At 56.2% G+C, this 25,000-nt stretch overlaps 1 pseudogene; it reads right to left on the bottom strand.

Annotated features, from left to right (window-relative positions):
- Positions 1-8,044: 8,044 nt before the first annotated feature.
- LOC128776936 (TAR DNA-binding protein 43-like) lies at positions 8,045-9,485 on the bottom strand (annotated as a pseudogene).
- Positions 9,486-25,000: the final 15,515 nt, after the last annotated feature.

Below are 25,000 nucleotides of genomic sequence, written 5' to 3'. Positions count from 1 at the left end.
CCTGGGACTCGAGGTCGACCAGCACACCGGGGGCCGGGAACCCGCGGACCCGAGGTCGACCAGCACGCCGGGGACCGGGGGACCGCGGCCCCGGGGCTCGGCGCTCGAGGTCGACCAGCACGCTGGGGACCCGCGGACTCGAGGTCGACCAGCACACCGCGGACCTGGGGACCTGGGGACCTGGGGACCTGGGACTCGGGGCCGACCAGCACGCCGGTGGCCGAGGACCCCGAGGCTCGAGGCTCGGCGCTCGAGGTCGAGGTCGACCAGCACACCGGGGACCGGGGCCCCGCGGACCGGCGACCCGGGACCCGGGACCCGGCGCTCGAAGTCGACCAGCACGCCGGGGGCCGAGGGCCCCGAGGCTCGGCGCTCGAGGCCGACCAGCACGCCGGGGACCCGCGGCCTCGAGGTCGACCAGCACACCGCGGACCGGCGACTCCGCGCTCGAGGTCGACCAGCACGCCGGGGACCGCGACCCCGCGGCCCCGCGGCCCCGGGGCCCCGGGGCTCGGTGCTCGAGGTCGACCAGCACGCCGGGGACAGAGGACCCCGAGGCTCGGCGCTCGAGGTCGACCAGCACGCCGGGAGCCGGGGGACCCGGTGACCTGGGACTTGAAGTCGGCCGGCACGCTGGGATCTGCGGATCTGAGACCCGAGGTCGACCGGCACACCGCGGACCGGCGACCCGGCGCTCGAGATCGACCGGCACGCCGGGGGCCGGGGACACGATCACCTGAGCCCCGAGTCCCGACCCCTTAGCCCCGGGGCCGACCGGCACACCGGCGACCCGAACCCCGGTTGCCTGAGTGCCCGGGACTCGAGGAGACCCGAGTTCTACCAGCACGGCCAAGCCCCATGACCCGGGGATCCGTTGAGCTGGTCCCCGAGGTTGACCAGCACGCCGGACTTCGCCGCGGCCGTCTACCCCAAAGTTTAGGAAACCAGTGGATCGCTAGCGACTCTGGGCCCGGTGAGGTCGGCCACCCGAGTCCCCGGGTTCGATGACGAGCGTTGACCCGCTGCCCCCCCCCCCCCCCCCCCCCCCCGGTGCGACCGCCCTGGCCCACGCCTGTCCTTTCTTCCCGTGATTTTTTTTTTTTTTTTTTTTTTCCTCCCACCTCCACTCCTGTCGCCGCTTCCCCTGATCGGATCGGCCCCGCCTTCGTTTGCATTACTATCCTTGACACCCGTTTCTTTCGTTGTAGCACTGGTGGGGGCTGCGTGACGGCGAGACGACGACCATCCACAAACGGTGTCTGGTGGCAGGAAGGAGGGTCTCGGTTAGGCGTCCATTCGATCCACAAAGCCCTCTTGGTGCGCCCTCCGTTCCATGTCCCCCTCCCCCCACCCCAGCCGGGAAACGCTACTGACCCAGGTGGCTGGGGACGAGGCTGTGCGCCGGCGAGGCAGGTGCTGCGTCCCGGCCGCTCTGCTGCGATCCGCCCGTAGTCGTCACACACGGACTCCCTCACTCCACCACCGTGGTGCCCGGACGCCCCCTGCCTGTTGGTCGCTTTTATACTACCCAAAGAGGTCGACGGGGTGGGCGGTGGGGCTTGAGGAAGCTGTCTGGGAGTACATGGATGGAAATAGGAACAGTTGTAGTTAGAAGGAATGGGAAGGGGTGGGGTGTGTGCGCGGGGGCGGGGGGGGGGGGTGTGTGGGTGGGTGTTTTCACGCGCGCAAGGGAGGGGCGGAGGGGCAGAGAATAGGATCTCAAGGTCATTTTGGAAATACCAACCTGTGTTATTCTCCAAGCACCTTCAACAGAAGTATTTGGTGTAAAAGACGACCACAGAGGGACAACTCAAAACACCACCCCTGCGGCTCAGGGGCCCCCAGACAGACAGGGAGGGTCAGGACCGGTAGGACAGCAGAAGTGCTCCCCCACCCCGACTTAGATTTGAGGCTCTGCCAGACTCAGGCGGTGCTAGTCGCCCACTCTCTTGCCGTCGAGAAGGAATTCCTGTTCTCCTGTGGGGTCATGTAGTTCGGGGAACTTCCCAAGCCGCTCAGCTCACAAGAACACCTACGCCCAGTGTCATGGACTCCCTCCCTCACACTCGCCATCCCCCTCTGAAGCCCAGAAGGGAAAGAAAAAGAAAACATCGACTGCCTGCCTGCCCGCCCGCCCGCATTTACTATTCTAGGTGTTGCCTCACCTATTAACACTGGAAACACAACTCGCATGCCAAAATTCCCATCCTTGTAAAAGCGAACAGTTCAGGGGCACCTGGGTGCCTCACTCGGTAAGGTGTCCCAGTCTCGCCTCAGGTCATGATCTCGGGGTTCTTGAATTTCAGCCCCCACATCTGGCTCTGTGCTGACACCTTGGAGCCTGCTTGGTGATCCATTCTCTCCCTCCCTACCCCCTCTCTCTCCCACTCACTCAACTGGAATGAATGCATACGTAATAAGTAAACAAATGTATAGGTGTGTGTACACTTCAGCGGGCTATCTTAGGCTACTACTCACAAAGCTATGGGACCATCACTGTTCATTCCAAACTATTTCCATCACCTCAAAGAGAAAGAAACCCCACGCCCCCCTCTTCCTCACCCCCCCCCCAAGTACCTTAGACACTGACTCTTGGTAGCCCTGCAATGTTTCCAAACATTGGTGCTCCCCAACCTCTCCCCCCCCCCCCCCCCCGGTCAAAGAACTCCCCTAATTCAGGCACTTCCGGGTTGTTCCAACACCTGGAACGGGGGGGGGGGGGGCGGGGGGGAGAGGAGGGGAGACTGGTGTGTTGGGAGAGTGCGGGGGGGGGGGGGGCGGCACGGGACACAGAAGCACTCTGCCCCCCCCCCCCCCTTCCCTTTGCCTCTCTTCCATCTGGGGTTTCCTGAGGTGTATCCTTTGACGCCATCACTCATCTATGAGAAATGAGAAAAAGAGGACCGAACGTGGCTAGATCGTTTTCGATAGCCCGATACGCATACCCACACGCACGCCGAAAGAAACGAAAATTACAATCCGCTGGAAGGTCAAACAACGGCAGAGTGGTGCGATGAATGACGCTACACTCACACGATACAAGAGAATGCAGCTGTTACAGATTATGTTGGCAGAGAGGTTTTGGTAGCACGGGAATCCGCTTGTGGTGTTCCGATACTTCATGACAAGCGGTGGGAAACCTTCTACGTAGGGTGAGCTCTCTTGTATCCGAAGACACCAAATCATCATTTCAAAGGCTACGGGTGGTGAAATCGCTCTGGCTTGCAACTTCTTACCCCCTATGTTGTTCTCCATGATTGCATTTCAGCTTCCTCCCTTATCCAAGCCAACGACCCTGCCTGGTTTTTATGTACGTATTTCTGTTTTTAAAGAGATAAGTACGACATTGGATCCTAAACGGAGGCAGAGCTTTGGCTACTGGTCTCAGAAACGATGATTGTCTTTATTTGTATGGATCCGCCTAACTTTTGCCTCTCACGCCTTTCCTCTCGCTGCAGAACATCTTAAGATGAAGGGAGCCCGCTCAGGTGGGACCACCGCTTGTGGAAAAAGTCATCGGGGCAAAATAGTGAAAGCAGCGTCGATAAAGAATAGGTTGCGGGTTAGACACATATTCTCGTTTGATCCCCACCCCCCATCGATCAATCACTTACTCCCCTTTGATACCATGTTTTGTTTATTCCTGTATTTGTGGATGGGTTTTCAAAGATTTTACTGTAAGCGCGCGCTACGCCCAGCGTGGGACTCGAACTCACAACCCACGAGATACAGTGGCACGATCCACCACCTGAGCCCACCAGGTACCCTGATGCCACGTTTTCTTTCTTTGCCTCCCTGCCGGCCTGCCTCTCTGCCTGCCTCCCGGCCGGCCTGCCTGCCTGCCTTCCTCCCTCCCTGCCGGCCTGCCTGCCTGCCTGCCTGCCTGCCTGCCTGCCTCCCTCCCTCCCTCCCTGCCGGCCTGCCTCCCTCCCTCCCTCCCTCCCTCCCTCCCTCCCTGCCGGCCTGCCTCCCTCCCTCCCTCCCTCCCTCCCTGCCGGCCTGCCTGCCTCCCTGCCTCTCTGCTGGCCGCCATGTCTGCCTGCCTGCCGGCCTGCCTGCCTGCCTCCCTGCCTCCTTGCCGGCCTGCCTGCCTGCCTCCCTGCCTCCTTGCCGGCCTGCCTGCCTGCCTCCCTGCCTCCTTGCCGGCCTGCCTGCCTGCCTCCCTGCCTCCTTGCCTGCCTGCCTGCCTCCCTGCCTCCTTGCCGGCCTGCCTGCCTGCCTCCCTGCCTCCTTGCCTGCCTGCCTCCCTGCCTCCTTGCCGGCCTGCCTGCCTGCCTCCCTGCCTCCCTGCCGGCCGCCCTGCCGGCCTGCCTCCCTCCCTGCTTGCCGGCCTGCCTGCCTGCCGGCCTGCCTGCCTGCTTGCCGGCCGGCCTGCCTGCCTGCCTGCCTGCCTGCCTGCCTGCCGGCCTCCCTCCCTGCTTGCCGGCCTGCCTGCCGGCCTGCCTGCCTGCCAGCCTGCCTCCCTCCCTGCTTGCCGGCCGGCCGGCCGGCCGGCCTGCCTGCCTGCCTGCCGGCCTGCCTGCCTGCCTGCCTGCCTCCCTCCCTGCTTGCCGGCCTCCCTGCCGGCCTGCCTGCCTGCCGGCCTGCCTCCCTCCCTGCTTGCCGGCCTGCCTGCCTGCCGGCCTGCCGGCCTGCCTCCCTCCCTGCTTGCCGGCCTGCCTGCCTGCCGGCCTGCCTGCCTGCCTGCCGGCCTGCCTCCCTCCCTCCCTGCCTGCCTGCCTGCCTGCCTGCCTGCCTCCCTCCCTCCCTCCCTGCCTGCCGGCCTGCCTCCCTCCCTCCCTGCTTGCCGGCCGGCCGGCTGGCCGGCCGGCCTGCCTGCCTGCCTGCCTGCCTGCCTGCCTGCCAGTCTGCTTGCCTCCCTGTCTCCCTGCCGTCCTGCCTCACCTCCCTCCCTGCCTCTACGTCCAACTGAAACATGAAGTCTGTGAGGTGGGAGCTGTAGCCATCCGGTTCTTCCTATATCCTGATCACAGACCATAGAACGATCTTTGCCATAGATTCGTGTTTTCAATAAATCATCTGTTCGATGGCTATCGATAAAGGAAATTGTCAACTTTTAACGGCTGTGGACCCTGCTCCTGGGCTCCCAGGGAAGCTAGGCTTTAACATTTACCAAGCTCCAAATGACCCTGCCAAACCCCAAAGCGTGTGCTCTGTTTCTGTCCTGAGCACACGTTGCATGTCCGCTTCATTTAAATAAACAACAACAACAAAAATGGATCAAAGGGGTGACTTGGCTGGCTGGCTCGCTCAGCTAGGTCAGGGGAGCGGGTGACTCTTCATTGCCGGGCTGTGAGTTTGGGCCTTATGTTGGGTGAGAAGAGGACATAAAAACAAAACCAATCCATCAGTCAGTCAGTCAGTCAGTTGCGAATTAAAAAGGAGCCTTCCAAACATACAGATGAGAAAATGGAAGAAAACCTCCCTGGATCCCCAAAGATTAAAGTCATACAGCTTTGCACATACTGAAAACAGAAAGTAAACCCTGTAAAAATTTTCTGCCGTGTCTTTCGTCATTATACCTCGTAACAACAACAACAACAACGACAACAACAACTCCTCCTCCTCCTCCTCCTCCTCCTCCTCTTCCTCCTTCATCCATTCTATTTAAGAATTCCCAACACTGACAAACTCTTATAAAGACCATCCAAGCACGGGACACAGAACTGCATTAGACCACATTCTTATGGCTACCTGGCAGACATTAGAACTTCCGGCCTTCGTGGTGACACCCCGAGCTCACTGGTGAGCTCTGCTTCCGAGTGCTCCCGTGAAGCACACCACAAGCTCAGTCCGTGTTCACGGGACCACACTTAACAGATCGGGAACAGAACAGAACACACACCATACGGTGTTCACAGCAGCTGACGGAAGGGCAGGGGAAATACAAGTACCATCACACATCCAACTAACGGGGTTCTCTGAGAACAAAACTCTCTTTACGTCTTCCAACGTCTTCCAACGGGTGTGGCTGTCCTTTGGATGCAGAAAACATTCGCATGTCATTTGCTATCGTTGCTCTCGGCACGCTCTTGCACCGAGGTCAAGGGACTGAGAGATGCATCTCACCAGGTTAAAAAAATCTATCCATCGTGTGCCACCACCACGGAGTCTCTGCACGCACTCTCTCCTTTTCTCACTCACACTAGCCTTTCGTACTTCGGCACCACTGTCGGTCGAACACGAGGATCAGAAAACACAAGGTTTCAGAACTTCTAACAGCCTTCTGGTTACATAGCACACCCTTGCATTCATAGCATTGATACGACTCCGCGAAATAAAGAGTAGCGGATACAAACGAGACACCCACCGTCAAAGTCACAGCCTGTATGGTGTGAAGACGAATTCAAGAGTGAGAAAGCACGTAGACGGAAATATTCCTTCCTATGGCAGAATATTTACAGCACTGCTTTCAATGAAGTGCTTCTCCCGTAAACATTTGAAATGAGATGAACGGCACAGATTCAATGAAGGCTTCATACTGTACTTGTGCATAGGAAGGGAGACAAGTGTCACAAACTAAAAACGAAAGCAAAAAGACCAAACACTGTGACACCATGATCTCCAAAAAGGAGGTTTTCCCGGGGGTGGGGAAATAATGTGGTGGGGTTCCAATTAAAACAAGGAAAAAAGAATGTACTTCTAATGAATGGTTTCCATAGTGAACACGCACAAAGAATTCACTTGACGAGTCCAGGGATACAATATTACAGGAGAAATCCTTTGATATCCATTGTAGCCTGTGTGTGTGTGTGTGTGTGTGTGTGTGTGTGTGTGTGTGTGAGAGAGAGAGAGAGAGAGAGAGAGAGAGAGAGAGAACGAGAACCAATCAGGCAAACAGCAGTTCGCTTTCAAACACCTGATATTTCAACACTTCATGTAACAAAACTTCTAAAATTCATTTAGCTTTGCCTCTCTTTCTGAAGAAAAATGTCAAAAATAGTGGTGAATATACCCCACGCTGAACGTACTGATTCTGAAAACTCTCAGTATGGATGGGTTTTATAATACACTTAACCATGGGTGGGGTGCCTGGGTGGCTCCGTCAGTTAAGTGTGTGACTGCGGCTCAGGTCATGATCTTACGGTTTGTGGGTTCGAGCCCTGCACCGGGCTCTGTGCGGACAGCCTGGAGCCTGCTTCGGATTCTGTCTCCCTCTCTCTCTGCTCCTTCTCCTTCCCGCTCTGTCTCTCTCGGTCTCTCAAAAATAAATAAATGTTTTAAAAAAAAGAAAGAAAGAAAGAAAATGAAAGAGAGAGAGAGAGAGAGAGAGAGAGAGAGAGAGAGAGAAGAGAAGAAAAAAAGAAATACACTTACCATGTGTTTAGAAAAATTTGAATTCCTACCAGTCTATACCTACCCCGCTGTATAAATTCCCCAGCTGGAAGATTTAGAATCCGTGCTTGAGCCAAAGCCTGCAGGAAAACCGCTGCCTGACTCTGCATTTGATGGGAGTCCCCAACCGATGGCCGCACCTGATTTAGAACCACTATCGGAGTTCTTTCCAGAACCAGGGACCTGAGGAGGTTCCTCAACACATGACACATAGAAGTACCCTACGACCCAGCACTTTCATGACTAGGTACTTAGCCAAAGGATACAGGTCTGCTGTTTCCAAGGGGCACACGCACCCCAGTGTGCATAGCAGCACTATCGGCGGTAGGCAAAGTATGGAAAGGGGCCAAATGTCCATCGATGGATGAATGGATACAGAAGAGGTGGTATCCATCTACAACGGAGCAGTGCTCGGCCACCAGAGGGAATGAAGTCTTGCCATTTGCAAGTACCTGGATGGAACTGGAGGGTGTCATGCAAAGTGACATTCGTCCCTCAGAGAAACACATGTATCACAGGACCTCACCCGTGTGAGGACCTTCACTTCCCAAACAGAGGAACTCTGGGAAGGGAACCCGGGAAGGGAAGGGAAGAAGGGAAGAAGGGAAGAAGGGAAGAAGGGAAGGGAAGGAAAAATAACATACAAACAGGGAGGGGGACAAAAACGTAAGAGGCTCTTCCCTAAGGGGAACAAACAGAGGGCTCCTGGAGGGGGTTGTGCCAGGGCGGGGGCTGAAAGGGCGAGGGGTATGAAGGACTCTCCTCCTCAAACCACTGTTGCCCTATAGGCTAAGTACCTTGGGGGTACATTGAGAAAAATAAATTCAATGATAATATCAGAGAGGGCGAGGGTGAGGGCGAGGGCTACCTGATCATCTGCAAATGTAACAAAGGGAAAGTCCGGGAACCGTTTGGGAATGAAGCTGTCTACCGCTTCTCAGTCCTGGCAAAAGAACTGCTGCAGCTTATAGGCAGTCACGTCCCTCTGTAAGGCACCCGACAAACGCCTTCCTGCTTCTCAAAAGCTCATCTGGGCTTGGATGAGATTCAGGAAGTTTGCAGTCACACCATCGTTCCTTGATCGCGTGACTTTCACCTGGGTTTCCTATTACGTAAAAGGAACACAGCCAAAACCCTTTGAAGGACTAGTGTGAATATCTTTCCTGTCCTGAACCAGAAGAACCTCTCCAAAGCTCCCAAAATATTCTTTCAGATCCTGTTCGGTTGTTTTCCACGGGAGACCCAACACTCTTAAATCTGACGTACCCTGGATGGCTCTCTTCACTTTCACTGCTGAAGAAGCAGGCACCTGTCTCGTCCCTTTTTCTGTGGCTATCTTTGGGATAAGTTGACGACTATCCGCTACCGGATTTCCCCAGCCAGCATCAGGGATGCGCAGAATGTCTTTGACCAGCCGGACACCTCTCATACGCTGAGACGCTGGATTCCGGTAGTGCAGTCCACGTGCTGCCGACAAACTGGGCTGTCACTGTGGACAGCAGCACTGTCCCGTCGTCTTCCGATGGCATTTCGATGGGCTCGTCATTCTCATCTTTGGTCACCCGAGTACATTCAGACACCTGCTCTTATTTCTCCGCTAGGCCGCTGCTAGGAAGCCTGACAGGGAACCCGAAGCGGCGAGGGATCCAGGAGCAGCCCAGCTACCGCTTAGCTCCCACGAAATGGCCGCCTTGTAACTCTTTACGGAAGAGGAAAAAACACCACCGTGACCGCCACCATTTAATAACCTTGCTCTAAGTGTGGAGAAAGCAACCACCCATCCCCAAAAGGAAACTTCGGCAGGCTACACGTATAGGACATATGGAGCCTATACTTGCAAGTGCTTACTTACATGGGAACATGGAAAGGTCACCTGAGTCCCTGATGGCCCAGATGGGGTTCTTTGGAGGTGTCTGAATGAGTTTCCTTGTGTGCTCCCTTAGGGAAAGCTGGCCGTGAGATGACGCAGCCAGAAACTAGGAAGCCCTTTGGTTCCATCAGCGAAGCCCCGGCTTTTGGGGAGGAAGGGACGCTCACGGAGATATCCCGGGCCACATTTGGTTTGTGGGTTGCTGCAGCTTTTGGCTTCTTTGCACCAAATTGGCTGTGTTCTCATTGGAAATGGAAAACACCTGCACGATGGGATCCATCCACGGTAATGCTCTCGTGCGATTGGATTTGTTTTTATAAAAGGGGGAGATTTGACCATTGGGTCTTTCGCGTCCTCTCCACAAATAGGAGTGAAACAGAGGCTGATGTTGGTTTGCATCTTGTTTGTGGATCTATGGCCACAGGTGTTATCCATGTGAGATGTTTTCTCTACCTCTGGATGCTATTGCTCACACCAATTTGTAACCGAGCTCCGTTACTGTGTTTCAAGGCAAGCTCTTGTGAACATTGGGCATTCTAACACTCAGGAGGATCAGAACAAACCCAAATGTGTTTCACATTCACGTGAACGGGGTATGGGTGTGGGTGTGTGTGTGTGTGTGTGTGTGTGTGTGTGTGTGAAATTCTCTACATTCAGAGTTTTATGTTACTCCATAAGAAAGTTGCCTCACGGGAAGGGACACAATTGATGGCCCAGAGAGAGGAGAGATAAAAATTGAACACACCTGCCCTCCCCGCTACACCCACACCCACACACCCTTTCCCAATAGTCAGAAGAATGAGGAAGAGGAGGAAGAGGAGGAAGGCAGACAGATGCCAGTGATCCTAAACCCGCCCCTCCTCCTCCCCGAGCACAAGCGTCAAGATGGGTGCCCACCCCACGGCCTGCTCCTCCTTCACCTCTTCCACAGGGGGCTGAAAAGCAACCAGAGACAAAGCCACTTTTGCAGGAGGCAAAGACAGGAGACAGAGATGGAAGAAGAAGTAGGAGGTGGACGCGCGGACGCGGAGTTGGAGGCGCAAAAGAAAAAGATGAAAGAAACACAAAAAGGTGAGTCCAAAACTTTAAATCTGCCTGGGGCCTGGCCGGCGGCTCCCTGGCCGCCTCCCCCTCCCCCTGTTTCTGCATCAGTTGGTGTGGCTCCAGTGATCTCCTAGGCCATCCCCAGTGGTGGGGCCTCCCGTGTGAGCCTGATGGTGGGGAAACAGATCGTTTGACTTTTTAGTGGACACGGGTGTGACGTCTTGGGTACTAAGGGCCATGGAAGGGTGATTGCTTACTTAAAATGGACATATTTTCGGAGCCGTCGATATCAAATACAATGCAGATAGTTAGGTTTTATTCTTTGTGGTGGTGGTTGTAAAATGGCTTGAATTTGGTGCTCTCTGCATGACAAGCCTTTGGGGTGGGCAGCTCCGGTCATGGCCTTGCTTCCGTCCCAATACTGACCCTGTAATTGTGGTCCTCAAAATATACATCTCTGTGACCTTTACAAACAACATAACACGTTTTCTCCCTCGTTTTACAACAGGTATCAAAAACAAAATCAAAAAAACTTTACAAACACTTACGCCCTTCCTTGTTCCACTCAGACACGCACTCTAGGGTTCAGGCCCGAGGCAGGGGCCTAATCAGCTTTCATGTGACTTCAATTTATGACTTCACCGGTACCCGTTGCAGTTTGTCAGCAAAAAGTACTTCAAACGATGGTCGATTTTGTCTCTCGCATACAGTGTTCGTGGGTGAATGTTGACAGGAGATAGGTTAAATACACAAAAATGTTTACTCGTAAACCTTTAAATTTTTTCCTTGTACCATTTATTTTTGAGAGAGAGAGAGAGAGAGAGAGAGAGAGAGAGAGAATGAGAGAATGAGAATGAATGTCAGCGAGGGAGGGGCAGAGACAGAGGGAGACACAGAATCCGAAGCAGGCTCCAGGCTCTGAGAGGTCAGCACAGAGCCCCACGCGGAGCTCGAACTCACGAGCTGTGAGATTGTGACCTGAGCCGAAGTCGGACGCTTAACTGACTGAGCCGCCCAGGAGTCCCTCTTTGTAAACTTTTAAAATGGCTTCCCAAATCTTTCATGACCTGTAACTTCAAAGCTTTGCTAAGTTAAGTGGTAAATTAGGTTCAGTTCTTCAGACATCTGAGTCTTTTCCACAGAAGATAAAATACTAAATTGTGAATTACTAAACCTACGGCGTTTTCTTTTCTTTGTTTTTTTGTTTTTTGTTTTGCTGTGTGTGTGTGTGTGTGTGTGTGTGTGTGTGTGTGTGTGTGTGTGTTGGTCTTTGGCTTTATTCAGGCTTTATTCAGAAAAACAGTAAAGATACTTGGGTCTGTTAGTAAACATGTTTCATCGTTTGTTGTTTTTTTTTTTCCTTGAAGATTTGTTTTCCAGCCTATTTCTTTATTTTTAGGAGAGAGAGAGAGAGAGAGAGAGAGAGAGAGAGAGAGAGAAAGACACACACACACACACACACACACACACACACACACACACACACACAGAATGAGTCGGTGGGAGGGGCAGAGGATCCGAAGCGGGCTCTGTGCTGACAGCACAGACAGCCCAATGCATGGCTCAAACTCACGAACCGAACCGTGGGATCATGACCTGAGCCGAAGTTGGATGCTTAACTGACAAAGCCACCCAGGCGCCCGTTTCATGACTTGCTAAAAATTGTACAGTAAAAGAAAAAAGAAACAAAACCAAACACCACAACGTGTTTCTGAAAATGATGAGATACATTCGTACATTTGACAGTGTAAAGAAATCTGGTGTGTGGGGGGCCTGGGTGGCTCAGTCGGTTAAGCGTCTGATTTCACCTACGGTCATGGTTCATGGATTTGAGCCCTGAGCTGGGTTCTGCACTGACAGTGCAGAGCTCCCCCTCTCCCCCTCTCCCCCTCTCCCCCTCTCCCCCTCTCCCCCTCTCCCCCTCTCCCCCTCTCCCTTTCCTCCCAGCTCTCAAAATAAAGGAATTAACTTAAGAGGAAAAAAAGAACTCCATAAAAAAAAATAAATAAAAAGAAGGCAGGCAGGCGGAAAAGAAGAGAGAAAAAACACAAAATACTATATGGTCAATCGCTATTCTTGCTGTGCTTATGTCAATACTGAAGCCATGTCTGTTAACACTGGACTTATTTTACAAACAAATAAGTTTTCATTGGGCTATCTTTGACAGGAATGGAGGGGTCTCGATAGAAAAAGATTGTATTTCAATAGCTCTTTTGTGGATGTTAACTTCTAGTTCTGGTTAATTAATTTTCTTTGACTGTTTGTTGTTTGCCTTTAAAACTGGGCTGGATCCTGAATCCTGGTTTCCTCGAATATCTGACTATGACTCTTCAAACTCAGGCTTCCAATCCTCTCCCATCCTCTTATCTTACCATCCTGAAGAACTCAAATGGCCCTTTTCCCTGAAGCCCTGCAAAGGAAAGCTGGACAACTGGAGATAAACTTCAGAGAAATTGCCACAGTTGTAGACAATCTGTGTGCCTGTTGCTCTATGGGCCATTCAGAACGAGACATTTGCTGCTGTTGTGTTTTTGTTGTTTTTAAAGTAGGCTTCACCACGCCCAGTGTGGAGCCCAACTGGGGCCTTGAGCTCACGACCCTGGGATTGAGACCTGAGTGGAGATCCAGACTTGAATACTGAACCTGAACCCACTGAGCCACTCAGAATCCCCCAAAATGAGACATTTGAACTACATGCCAGAAAAATCGGTCAGATTGCCCCCTGCCTGCTCCCACTCCAGCTGAGGATGCTTCGAGCCTGGCATCTAGACACCTTCTCACTGACCGCACTTGGGACTTAGACACTGGGTTTATAAGTTGTTCCACCCATTAACCCGTGGTGTTCTTTTCTTTCTGTAGAAGTACCTCTTATTAGTTATCTGATTGCTTGCTGAACGAGGAGGCAGAGTCAAAGCTAGTTCACAAACACTTGCTGCAACTGTATTAGCTCCTCTTTAGAAATAAGAACCCATATTTTATTTGTATTTTTATAAGTTTCTTAATATTTATTTTTGAGAGGGGGTGGGGGGAGAGAGACCCATAATCTGTAGCTGGCTCCAGGCTCTGAGCTGTCTGCACAGAGTCGGATGCGGGGCTCGAAATCACGAACGGCGAGATCCTGACCGGAGCCAGAGTCCAATGCTTAACCCACGGAGCCACCCAGGTGCCCCAGCAACAAAAGCCCACATAAACAGGGGCACCTGGATGGCTCAGTCGGTAGAGCGTGTAGCTCTCGATCTTGGGGTTGTAAGTTCGAGCCCAACGTTGGGTGTAAAGGTTACTTAATAAGATTTAAAAAAAAAAACATACAAATAAAATCAGACAGCAATTCACTTGGGTACAGTAAGAGGCCCTTGACCACCACAACCTTCCCCCCCGTGCCCTCCCCCCACAAGGTGGTTATAACATTGGGTTTGACTATACTGTTACTATTCCTTAGAATACACTTGGGGAGAAATCTCAGGATATGATGCAGTACCAAACTATGCAGAAAAATACCCAAGATCTCAGATAGGAATTATCTCTGATTCCCCCCCCCCTCCCCACCCCCAATTAGCACAAGGGAGCAAAAGTTGTGACCTGCACCCTGTCAAATCCTTCCCTTCCAAAGCCCCTGCCACACCCTAATTCGGCTTGAAATAGTTTCAGAAGGTGGACCTCCATCCCTGTTCCATAGAAGTGGAATGAGGGATTGACAATGGAAACTTATAAAGGGGAAGAAAACTTAACACCTCTGACTCCATGTTGCTTCGATTCCCTTCACAACTTCTGTGTAGCCCTGCACCTAGGCCTGTGACAGGTGAGATTTACAGAAACTGTTCTCACCGGGGGAGATAAACGGATAGCCCTAGCCCGAGCCATCACCCATCATCGTCCCCGTTCCTTACCATTGGGAAATGATCCAAACTCCAGAGGCTGGGGGTGAGTGTGGGGGGCGGGGAGTGGGGAGTGGGCAATTGAAACTGTGCCACGGAGGGTTAAGGAGTCTGACGCTCGCTCTCTCTCGCAGAGAACCTAAATCTTGTTCTTCAGGGAACTATTTGCCCCTAATCAGCTATTGTGTCTTTTCAGGTCCCACAAACAAACTCTAGCTGTCTCTGAAGAAGCCTGGACTCAAGGTCCACCGATATGCTTGCAGCCTATAAGCCAGCACAGCCCTGAGAGAAAGAGCCTAAGTCCCCATCCAGGTTATACCAGCTCTCGGGGCATACCCACAGCCCCTTCTCCGTGTCCTAAGGTAACCTCCTGACATCAGGGACTAAATTTTGCCTCCTTCTCATGTTAAGTCTCCGCCCCTAAGCAAACCTGGGAATATGCATGACAGGTATGTTTCCTCAATGTGGGTGCTCCATCTTTCCTCATCAATAATCACAGATGTGCCTTCCCTTTTATCAACAGGTATGTAAAGGATTCTTGGGATTTCATTCTTTTGTCAATTCAAGTGTATTCCAATGTTGCACTGGCTCCTTCAAATTGTCCTTGTTGAAAGTGTGTTGCTGTCCCTGTCTCTCTGTTAAAAATGCTTTGCCAAATACAAAGGCAGGCCATCTGAGCCAAGCACATGAACTATGTCTGCTGGTCAATGGAACTTACAGAGAACATACGTCACTTTTGAGTTTCCCACCATTTATGTTACAATAAGTTCACCCCAACGAGGAACCCTAGGTGGTTCAAAGACATATATGTGTGTTTACACACACACACACACACACTCAGTCTCATACCTAGCAAGGAGGGACACACCCAGGGCAGACAAGACAGTCACCTGGCACTGAGGGACATAAAAACATCAGGTTGATCGTCCGTGATTTCTGAGGAAAGATTATCGATCAAGACGGGGAAATGATAAAGGAAATTCTAAACTTTTTATGTTGGTGCTCTCCCAGGGAAGCTATACATTTAATATTTACCGAGGTCAAAGGGACTCCAGAAAACCTCAAAGCATGAGCTCTTTTTCTGTCCTGAGCACAGATTTAATGTCTGGTTTGTTAAAAAAAAAAAAAAAATTTTTTTTTTTTCTTAAACATAACTAACTAAAAAAGGGGGCTTCCAAAGGCGGCTTATAAAGATAAGGGAAACAAAAGAAAACAATACAAAAACCTTCCTGGTCGCCATAAGATTGAAGTCATACAGCCTTGCACATACTAAAAACAGAAGATAAAGTCTGTAACTTTCTGGAATGTGTTCTTTCTCCTCATGATGATTCCTAACATCTGCGGCCAACCCCCCCCCCCCCCCCCGCCCCCGTGCCCTGTTTTTCCTTTTTTTTTTTTTTGGTAAGCTGTATGTATGCCCAATGTGAGGCCTTCCCCAGATGACTGACTGCTTTGTGAAGATTGCGTATCCCCGTCAGCCCTCCTAACTTGGGCTCCAATGAAACTCTTTTCCTTCCTCTTTAAAATTGTTTTTAAAAAGGCTCGTTCATTTTGCATCGACATAGGGTAAATGCTATAAAAGGTACGCAAGACATAGTGAGGGGACAAACTGGGAAAGGTGGACAGCGTTTAAAAGATGCTTTTAAATGCTACACTTCTTCCTGCCTTTCCTTCACAGGTAGGACAGCACCTACACCTACTGTCGTTGGCAATGGTCATCGGCCTGGAGAGGAAGAAACCATTCCATAGTTTTCCACACGGCGGATGAGAAGGCCCTCTCGGACCAAATCCAGGAACTCCCTTACTGTGAGCCAAGGACCGGTGTTTTGTCGTTTTCCTTTCAGTTGTGGTTAGAAGTAGACATCACCTACAATTGAGATTTTTCACCATATATAAGCGTAGAGTTCAGTGGTATTAGGTGCAACATTCACATCCTCCTCGTTGCGTTCTCTCTTTCCATTCCATTTGTTGTAGTGTTTTAAGATTTATGTTTTTGATGTTTATTTATTGGTTTATGGGGGAGGTATGGGGGGGTAGGGAGGGAACCCCAAGCAGGCTCTGCACTGTCCGTGTGAGAACCCAATGCAGGGCTTGGTCTCACGAACCCTGAGATATGACGTGAGTCAAAATCTAGCAAGCGTGGGATGCTTCACCCACTGAGCCACCCAAGCACCCCACCGATTCCATTTGTTTTAAAGACATAAACGTTGCAAACTTTTTTTTTTTTTTTCAACTTTTATTTATTTTTGAGATAGAGAAAGAGCATGAATGGGGGAGGGTCAGAGAGAGGGAGACACAGATTCTGAAGCAGGCTCCAGGCTCTGAGCTGTCAGCACAGAGCTCGACATGGGGCTTGAACTCACGGACCGTGAGATCATGACCTGAGCCCAAGTCGGACACTTATCCGACCGAGCCACCCAGGCGCCCCACAACCTTTTTTTTTTTTTTTTTTTTAAGTTTGTTCATCCATTCCTTCATTCCTTCATTCATTTTTCACATTCTCTTCACTCGATGTGGGACTTGAAGTCACAACCCTGACAGAGATCAAGAGTCCAAGAGTCGCATGCTCTTCTGAGTGAGCCAGCCAGGAGCCCCTTCCATTCCATGTTTTGAAACAACCCCAGGATCCTGACTCAGACTCCCAATTTGACTGATGAGAGCCCCGCCCACGCCCTCTAGGCCATCTGTGGGGCTGTTTCATGTGTGTCCATCTTTCTTCCTCCTTTTAGTGGCACGTCAAAGGTTGCATGTGAAACAGCCAGTGCCTGTGGAATGAAACTGTACTCAGTTTCCCTTTGGAAGCAGGTGGGAGAGGGAGGAGAGGTCAATGGCTAATCAATAGAGTGTTAGTGTTGCTTTACAGGAGTGTGCCCGCTGGGACCATCGCCCGGGGTCACAATTGTCCCCTGTCAGGCCTCCCCCACCCTCTATCCCTTATTGCCCCATGCCTGTGTTTGGCCTCTGAACCCTAAGACACCACCATCACGTGTTTCATGCCACCCTCTGACTCTGACTCGGCAGGCCACGCCACGCCACACCATGCCGCTCGCTCGCTCGCTCGCTCGCTCGCTCAACTCCCTACCCTTCCACGTACCTGCACCCCCACCCCTGGAAGGCATTATAGTAAGATTTCATCCTCCACATCCATGATTCTCAAATGGTTTATTGAGGTTTCCTGGGTTAGGAAAAGGAGGGGACTCTCTTTGCTCCAGAGAAGGCAAGTTCTTCAGACATCATCTTCTCCCCTCCCCCCTTTCTCTCCCCCACCCCTTCTTTCTTTCCCTCCCCCCCTTCCCTCCCCCCCCCCTTTCCTCCCTTTCCTCCCTTTCCTCCCTTTCCTCCCAGTAGTTCAGAAACTGCAGCCTAAGGGTTGGGGGAGTTGAAGAAAGCCATTCAATGCAGAGAAGCCCCAGGCTCAGACTTTAACAGAAAGCTTTCTGCATTTGAACAAAGGGGTTGAATGAGGCCCATTGGAATGAATCGCCCTGAACCTCCCTTCCACTGCCACTCCCATCCCCGCCCCCCACCCCTCCCCCACCCTCACCCCCACTCCCACCCCCACGAGTCCTCCAGTGGTTTGGGGAACTGAAGGCTGCGGGTGGGCAGGGGGTGGGGGCGCATGCATCCTAAGCGGCAAAGTAGGCCCCTGGTCCACAGGAAAAATACAAACTCTATGTACCGAAATCTGTTGCGTCTGTATACGCCGATAATGACACCGCAGAAAGACAAATTAGAAAAGAAAAGAAAAAACAAACCCCAAACAACCCAATCCCGCTTACAATTGTACCAAACATGATAATAAAGAACACGAAAAGAAATAAAGGAACAAAGACACATCCGGCCACGAGCGAGCGGGTCTCCCTGTACGTCAGCTACTTTAGAGAGTCCCTCTCCTAGAGGCCCCTTCAGCTCAACAGCGGGCTGCACAGGTGTCCCTGTCTCTAGCCCGATTCATCTTGGTGCGAGCACCCTAAGTGGCCAAGGAGGCCCCCGGTCCACGGGAAAAATCATGCCTGGGTACAGCGGAGTTGTGTATCCCGGGCAAAGCGGTCAAGGGGTTGGCGAGATGTGTGTGGAGGAGAGGAGGTATCTGTTCCGGGGCCGCCCTCCCGGGTACCGCTCTGGCTGAGAAGAGGGCAGTGGGGCGCGGCCTGGACCCGGACGACAGTTGCTGCCTGCTGCTGGGCTGAGGGCTGAGGGTAGTGGGGCAATGCCCACGCTGGCTCCTGCGACGCAGTTCGTCCTGGGCACCTTCTGTGGTTTCTGTCGAGGTGCCGGTTGCCGTGATGACCGAGGCTAAACTCCCCTCTCCGCCTGGTTGTTCAGACGCCCGATCCTCCCGTGTTCTCGGTACGTGGACTGACCCGCACCCTCCCATCCCACCAGACCCCTTGTGCCAATATTTCCTGTTTCAGAGTTCTTTCGCCTTGTCCGGAAAGTAAACAAACCACACTCACAGATATCGACCCCTCGAAAGAACAAAGAGACGTCCAGGCACGAGCGAGCGGGTCGCCCTGTGCCTCGGTGTACTTTAGAGACTCGGTCTCTTACAGACACCTGAAGCTCAACGATGGGCTGCGGCGTCCCTCCCTCTCTCTGGCCCAGTTCCATCCCGGGACGAGTCCCACAGTCTCTTTGCGCGACGACACCACCGCTCGCTCACGTGAGCCGGAGGCAACGTGCTAATGGACCGGAGGGTGGCACTGTAGATTCAAAGTGACCTACGCACCAAAGCGTCCGTCAACGTGGTGTCCGGAAACCTTGGACGTTGCCGTGCCCTGGATGAAATCGTCGCTCTGGAGACTCGGGCACGTGTCGCCCGTCTTCTCTACGTTCTTCCTACCTTTAGTCTCCCTGTGTGTGTTTGCCCGACATCTTGCCTGATGGTTCACGGAGGAATGAGACACCCATCCGGCAAGAGCTGATGCTCTGCTCACCACGGCACGTGACTGACGGAAAAGAATACGCACGGGCCCGCACTCATCTTACCCTTCGTTCTCCACCGTGCCAGAAAAACGTGTGGCCTGCCTTCCTCCTGTCCAAAGCCAAACTGGAAAGGAAGACTTAGATGTAAAGGAAACATTAGAGAAGCTTTCAAAAAGCAGCAGCAAGCAAGCAAGCAAAGTAAACCACCCACCCCTACCCTCCTGCCCAGCAGGTGCAAGAAGCATGCACGGAGCACTCTCCTCCTTTTCTCCCTGGAAGGGCCCCCCCCCCCCCCCCCCCGTCTTTCCTATGCCACCAGGGGAGTGACATTCTTATCCTCAAGGACAGGGGGAGAAGTGGAGAGAATTCTAGAGGAGAACAGATCTTGGTTGGTTGGTTGGTTTTAAAATCCTCATCATCCTTTAGCCTCCCCACGTAGTTCAGTTAGTCGTCCACCGTCGCTTCTCCTTGTTCAACCCAATATACAAGCGTTTAGGTTTGGCCACTTCTCAGGGTCTTGGTTTCCTCAGGAGGGGCTCTACCTGTCACGTGAAACTTGTAGGAAATCAATTTGTTGGCTCCTTGTACGGTTAACCTGTCTCGTGTCAGTGTCACCCTCAGGGTCACCTGCAAACCCTAAGAGGGTGGAGGCATAGGGTGTGTCTCGGTGACACCTTCCTTTTCCCTGCGGGGGCCCACCCCCCCCCCCACCCCCCCCACCCCCCCTTTGGACTGTAGGGTCCTCTGGGAACCGGGACTTTTTTTTTTTTAATTTTTTTTTTTTTTTTAACGTTTATTTATTTTTGAGACAGAGAGAGACAGAGCATGAATGGGGGAGGGTCAGAGAGAGGGAGACACAGACTTGAAACAGGCTCCGGGCTCTGAGCTGTCAGCACAGGGGCCCGATGCGGGGCTCGAACTCACGGACCGCGAGATCGTGACCTGAGCCGAAGTCGGCGCTCAACCGACTGAGCCACCCAGGCGCCCCATGGGACATTTTTTAGTGAGTGGCTATTAACTCCTTCCGTTCTCCATCCCCCCCCCCCCCCCCCCCCCCCCCGCCGCCACCGCCGCCCGTAGTGGTGTTTATTGAGGACAGTAATGGTGAAAGCCATATTCTTGTCGCTTGCCACGCGGTGCACTTGCACCCATGTTCCCCGTACCTGTTTGTGGTCTTTGGACTTCGTCGTGGCCCCGTGCGGCGAAGGACTTTGCTTAAGCTTTATCCGTGGTCGTTTGTTTATCCATCACCCCCTTTCTGTCCCCCCCCCCCCCCCGCAGCTTGGTTTGTTATGTTTCCGAGAGAGACGCTCCCCCGCTTGACCCAATAGAATAAAAACGGCTCGTCCGTCCGTTGTTGTTCTGGGAGTACTCTCTCGCGTGGTTTCGGTTTGACCGTCCGTCTCTCCCTCCCTCCCTCCCTCCCTTCCTGCCCGCCGAAATGTGTCTAAGTCCTCCCGGGAGCGCGGGCGCGCCGCCTGGGCCGCTCTGGGCCGCCCGTGCCCGGCCTGCCCGGTGTGTGCGGGGAATTTTCCGCGCACGTCCGCCTCGGCCGGCCGGGGAGTCGAGTGGCCGGTCTGCCCCCCCCCCCCCCCCCCCCCCCGCCTTTTCAGCGGCAGCCGCCCCGATGCATTTTTCTTTCTTTTTTTTTTTTTTTAAATTTTTTTTAACGTTTATTTATTTTTGAGACAGAGAGAGACAGAGCATGAACAGGGGAGGGTCACAGAGAGGGGGACACAGAATCTGAAACAGGCTCCAGGCTCTGAGCTGTCAGCAAAGAGCCCGACGCGGGGCTCGAACCCACGCACCGCGAGATCATGACCTGAGCTGAAGTCGGCCGCTCAACCGACTGAGCCACCCAGGCGCCCCCCGATGCATTTTTCGAGTGTCCCTTGGGCTGCCGGGGTCGCGCCGTGCCGGCCGGCCGGGAGCTCCCGAGGCGGACGCCCTCCGCCGGCCTGGGACCGAGAGGCGGCATCCGGAGTGGGCCGGGACGAGATCGGGCGGCCGGGCCGCCGGCTGTGCGCCCTCTCGGCCCCGAGATCGCGAGCTGTCCCCGCTGACGTTTCGGTCGGTTGTCGGGCGCCACCTGGCGGCCGCTTTTATATAGCGTTTCCCCTCCGGAGCGTCGGCGACGTCGGCAAGGGATGCGATTCGGCCGCGGTCCCCGGGGCGGAGTTCCAGAAGGCCGGCGACGTTGGCGTGATCGTCCCGCTGTCGTCGGGGCGCCGGCGGCTGGTGCACTTGCCGGAGATTGAACCTCCGGGTATATGGGGGAGTAGCGGCGGCGCTCCCTGGGAGCGAGCCGGGGTGGGGGGCTGCCCGGACGGGTCGACCAGCACCCGCCGGTGCTTTCCTCCCCTCCCACCGCCCCCCCGACCGCGGGGACCGTCCGGGGCCGCCACCCGGAGACTGTGGCCCCGTGGGTCGCTTGTCGGTCCTTCCCTGCCAGGCGTCTTTTGTCTTCCCTCCCGCTTCGCGGTCGGGCCGGGCCGGGCCGGGCCGGGCCGGTGAGGACCGTCCTGAGCCTTGAGGGGAAGCCCGCGGAGGGCGCGATGGGCCCGGGCGGGGGCACGCGTGGTGCTCCCGGTCGTTGGACCCGATTTTCTCCCCAGATTTTCCGAGGCCCGCTGCGGAGTTGGGGACCGGGCCGCGAGGGGAAGCCCGTATAGGGCGCCAACGCCGGCGCGCCCGCGATCCCCGTTGAGGTCCTGTCGTCGGGGGCGCCTCCGCGCAATTCAGACCCCCCCCCAAAACAGTCCCAGCCGGGGGTCGGGGACTGGCATGGGGCCGGTCTTGCGAGGTCCGGGGAGGCTTCCGCAGGCGACAGCGCGGAGTGTTTTATTTTTCTAAGTCCCGACCCGGAGACGACCCGTGGACGGGCGAACGTGTAACGGGGCAGGGCCTACCCGGCCATCCTCCCCCCCCATCCCGCGATTCCCCGGTCGGTCGGTCGGTCGGTCGGTCGGTCCCGGGGTCGACCAGATGGCCCCCGGGGACTTCCGGGGGGGGTGGGGTTGCTTGGCGGTGATGGGAAGATGCTTGGGGCCCGTGGCCGGGCCAGGGTCCCAGAAGGTCCCAGTGACCTGTGGCTCGGCCCCGCCTGCCAACGCGGTTATTTTTGTCTCCTGAAAGAGGTACTTTTTGCTGCCAGGTAGGTGCTGACACGTTCTGATGTGGCGGTTGTCATCCTGTAAGAGAGACTTGGGCCTCGTCGCCGCTGGCTGGCGTGGCTCCGGGCTTGGCGGTGACGCCGAGCCGAGCCCGACTCCGCCCTTTGCCCGCCTGCTTGCTCGAGCCGTCTGCCTGGGCCTGCGCGCCGGCTCTCGTGCATCCAGGTGTGGTTCAGGCTGTGGCGCCACCTCCGGTCTCTGGCACCCGAGGGCGGCGTGGGGAGGCGGCGTGGGTCTTCTACCCCGTGCGCTCCCCGCTGCGGGCACCCGGCCGTGGCCGTGACAAACCCACCCTCGCAAGGCTCCGTGCCGCGTGTCAGGCGTTCCCTTTTCCCCTTGTGGGTTGTCCGGCTGCCTGTTCCCTGGGAGAGGTGGGGGAGGGGTGCTGGCGAGGCTGAAGCAGGTCCTCCTCTGGTCGCTGTCCTCGCCGGGCGTTTCCCCAGCCCCCTCCTCACCCCAGGACTGCCTCGTGTGGCGGTAACCGATCGATGTGGTGATGTCGCGCTCTCCCGGGCCGGGCCTAAGCCGTGTCAGACGAGGGACGGACACTCCTGGTGAGTGGGACCGCTCTTCTCGTTCTGCCTGCGGGCCCCATGCTCCTCCTTCCCGCCTGTGGGCGGCGCGGGGGGTTGCGGAGGGGTGCGGACTCCGGCCCGACCCCGGCCTCCCGTCGCTGCGGGACCGGGGTCGGCTGACGCAGCGGACACTCTCGCTGGCCTCTCTTGGCTGTGTTGTGGTGGGCGGCCTCCCTGTGGTGGGGGGGCTGCACCCGACGCCACGCTGCTCGCCGCCTGGGCGTGCTGAGCGCGTGGCGCCTGGCCCTCCGTGGTGCCCCTGGAGCGCTCCAGGTCGTCTCAGGTGCCTGAAGCCGAGTGGTGGCGCCGTTCCCTGTTCCCAGCGGACCCCCCTTTGGGTCGCCGCCGTTGGCGGAGTTGCCCGAGGTGGGCGGGTGGCAGAATCGGTGAAGGGAGGCACACCCGTTCCCCCCGCTGCGGGGAGCGGGCGCCTTGTCGTCCCCGCCCCGCCACGGGCCGCTGTTGCCCGGAGGGGTGCGGGGGGCTGACTTGGTGGGGCGAGTTGAGCGATCGTGGCGGGCCGAGCCGGCGCCGTGGCGCTTGGCCGAAACTCCCTCTGAGCGAGGACTGTCGGTTTCTTGCCCAGCGCGTTGCTGCCGGTGTTTTGCCTCGGTTTTTCTCGGGCCTCACCCGGAGGCGCGGCGCTCCTTCCGGGCGGCGACACGAGCAACCGCGCGTGGGGAAGGCAGGTGGCCCTCGTTGTGGGCCCTGACCGCGAATGCTCAGGAATGCCCTGTGTCACTCCGTTGCCGTGGACCTTTCTCCCCCGCCCCGGGCCCTGGTGGCCCCGGGAAGAAACGCCTTTTATCTGGCGGGTCCCGATGGGGGGGACGAATTGGGTGGGGGGCGGCGCGCCCTTGGTGAGAAAGCCTTCTCTAGCGATCCGAGAGGGTGCCTTGGGGTACCGGAACCCCCCAGTCGCTGCCCCTCCTGTGCGCGTAGTGGCCACCTGTGTCAGGGTGACTGCATGCCCTTGTGCGTGTTAGGCGGAGCCTTCTCTCCCGCGCGAGAGGAGGTCTGTCGGCCCCGCGGTGGGGCCGAGCGCCGCTCTTCGCCTACCGCGGCCTGCGCCTCCCCCCTCTGAGTCGGGGGAGGGTCCCGCCAGGCCTGGCCGGTGTCCGGTGCCGTGGCCCGTGTGCCTCGGGCGTGTGGTGTGCGAGCGCGCGCGCACGCGCGCGGCGTCCCCCCGCCTCTCCCGTGGCGGTGTGTGTCCCGAGGGGCTTGGGGCGCCCCTGCGCGCCCCGCCCCCCCTTGCGCCGCGCGAGCGGCGGCTGTCTCCCGCCCGCCTCCCGTTCCGGGCTTTGCCGCTGGCGGGTGGCGCGCGGAGCGCGGGTCGGGGCCGCGCCTGGCTTTGGGAGGCGCTTCCCTGGGGCGTGGCTCCGGGATGGACCGAACGGATGGAGGTTGGAGACGGGCTCCCGCGGCGGGGGTCCCGTGGGTCCGGACCCCAGCGCCGTGCGTTGTGGGGGGGGGCCTGGCTCGTGGGGAGGCTCGCTAAGGGTGCTGAGGCCGGCTGGCGCCGCGGGCGTCGCGGGACCGCCCTCGTGCTGGTGGCGGTGGGATCCCGTGCATGTTTACCCGGTGGCCCGGCTCGCGTCTCCGTTGGCGCGCCCTTCCCCGAGCCCGTGCCCTCCTCCGCGCACGCGCTGTCTGGTCCTCGCTTCGTGCGTGCCCCCTCCCCGCAGCCTCCGGCCCACCTCCCGTTCTGTGCTGCTTTTGGTTCCCACCCTGCCTCGGCTTGGACGACCGAGCGCGCGTCCGCCTCTTCTCTCCCTCCCCCCGTCACCGTGTCGGGACCGAGACCAGGCCTCGCCGTTTGTCGGGTGCCCGCCCCCCCCTTGGGCCGCTGTGGCTCTTGGGGGGCCGGGTCCCGGGCGGAGTGCTGTCGGCCCCACTCGCGTGTGAGTGAAGGAAGGGGGGGAAGAAGAGAGAAAGGGGCGCCGGCTGCGCGCGTCGGGGGTCCGGCCGGGGTGGGTGGGGCGCGGTTGGTGGGTCGCCGCGCGTGCGGGAGAGCGTTCCAGGGGCCGGTCGCGCGGCTGCTGCGGGTGGCAGGGCCGGAGGGCCCTCTGCGAGGGTTTGCCCCCAGGGTTCGCTGAGGGGGGCGGGCCGCGTCGGCGTCCGGGGGTGCCACGGGACCGCCCTTGTGCTGGAGGCCTCGGGCGGTGGGACCCCGTGCGCGCCCCGGTGGCGACTTGGCTCTGC

This window comes from Panthera pardus, unplaced genomic scaffold, assembly GCF_024362965.1.
Source record: "Panthera pardus isolate Hobbes unplaced genomic scaffold, ASM2436296v1 HiC_scaffold_143, whole genome shotgun sequence".
Classification (NCBI taxonomy): domain Eukaryota; kingdom Metazoa; phylum Chordata; class Mammalia; order Carnivora; family Felidae; genus Panthera; species Panthera pardus.
The sequence above is the reverse complement of the archived record's forward strand: the minus strand, read 5'-3'. Positions and strand labels throughout refer to the sequence as shown.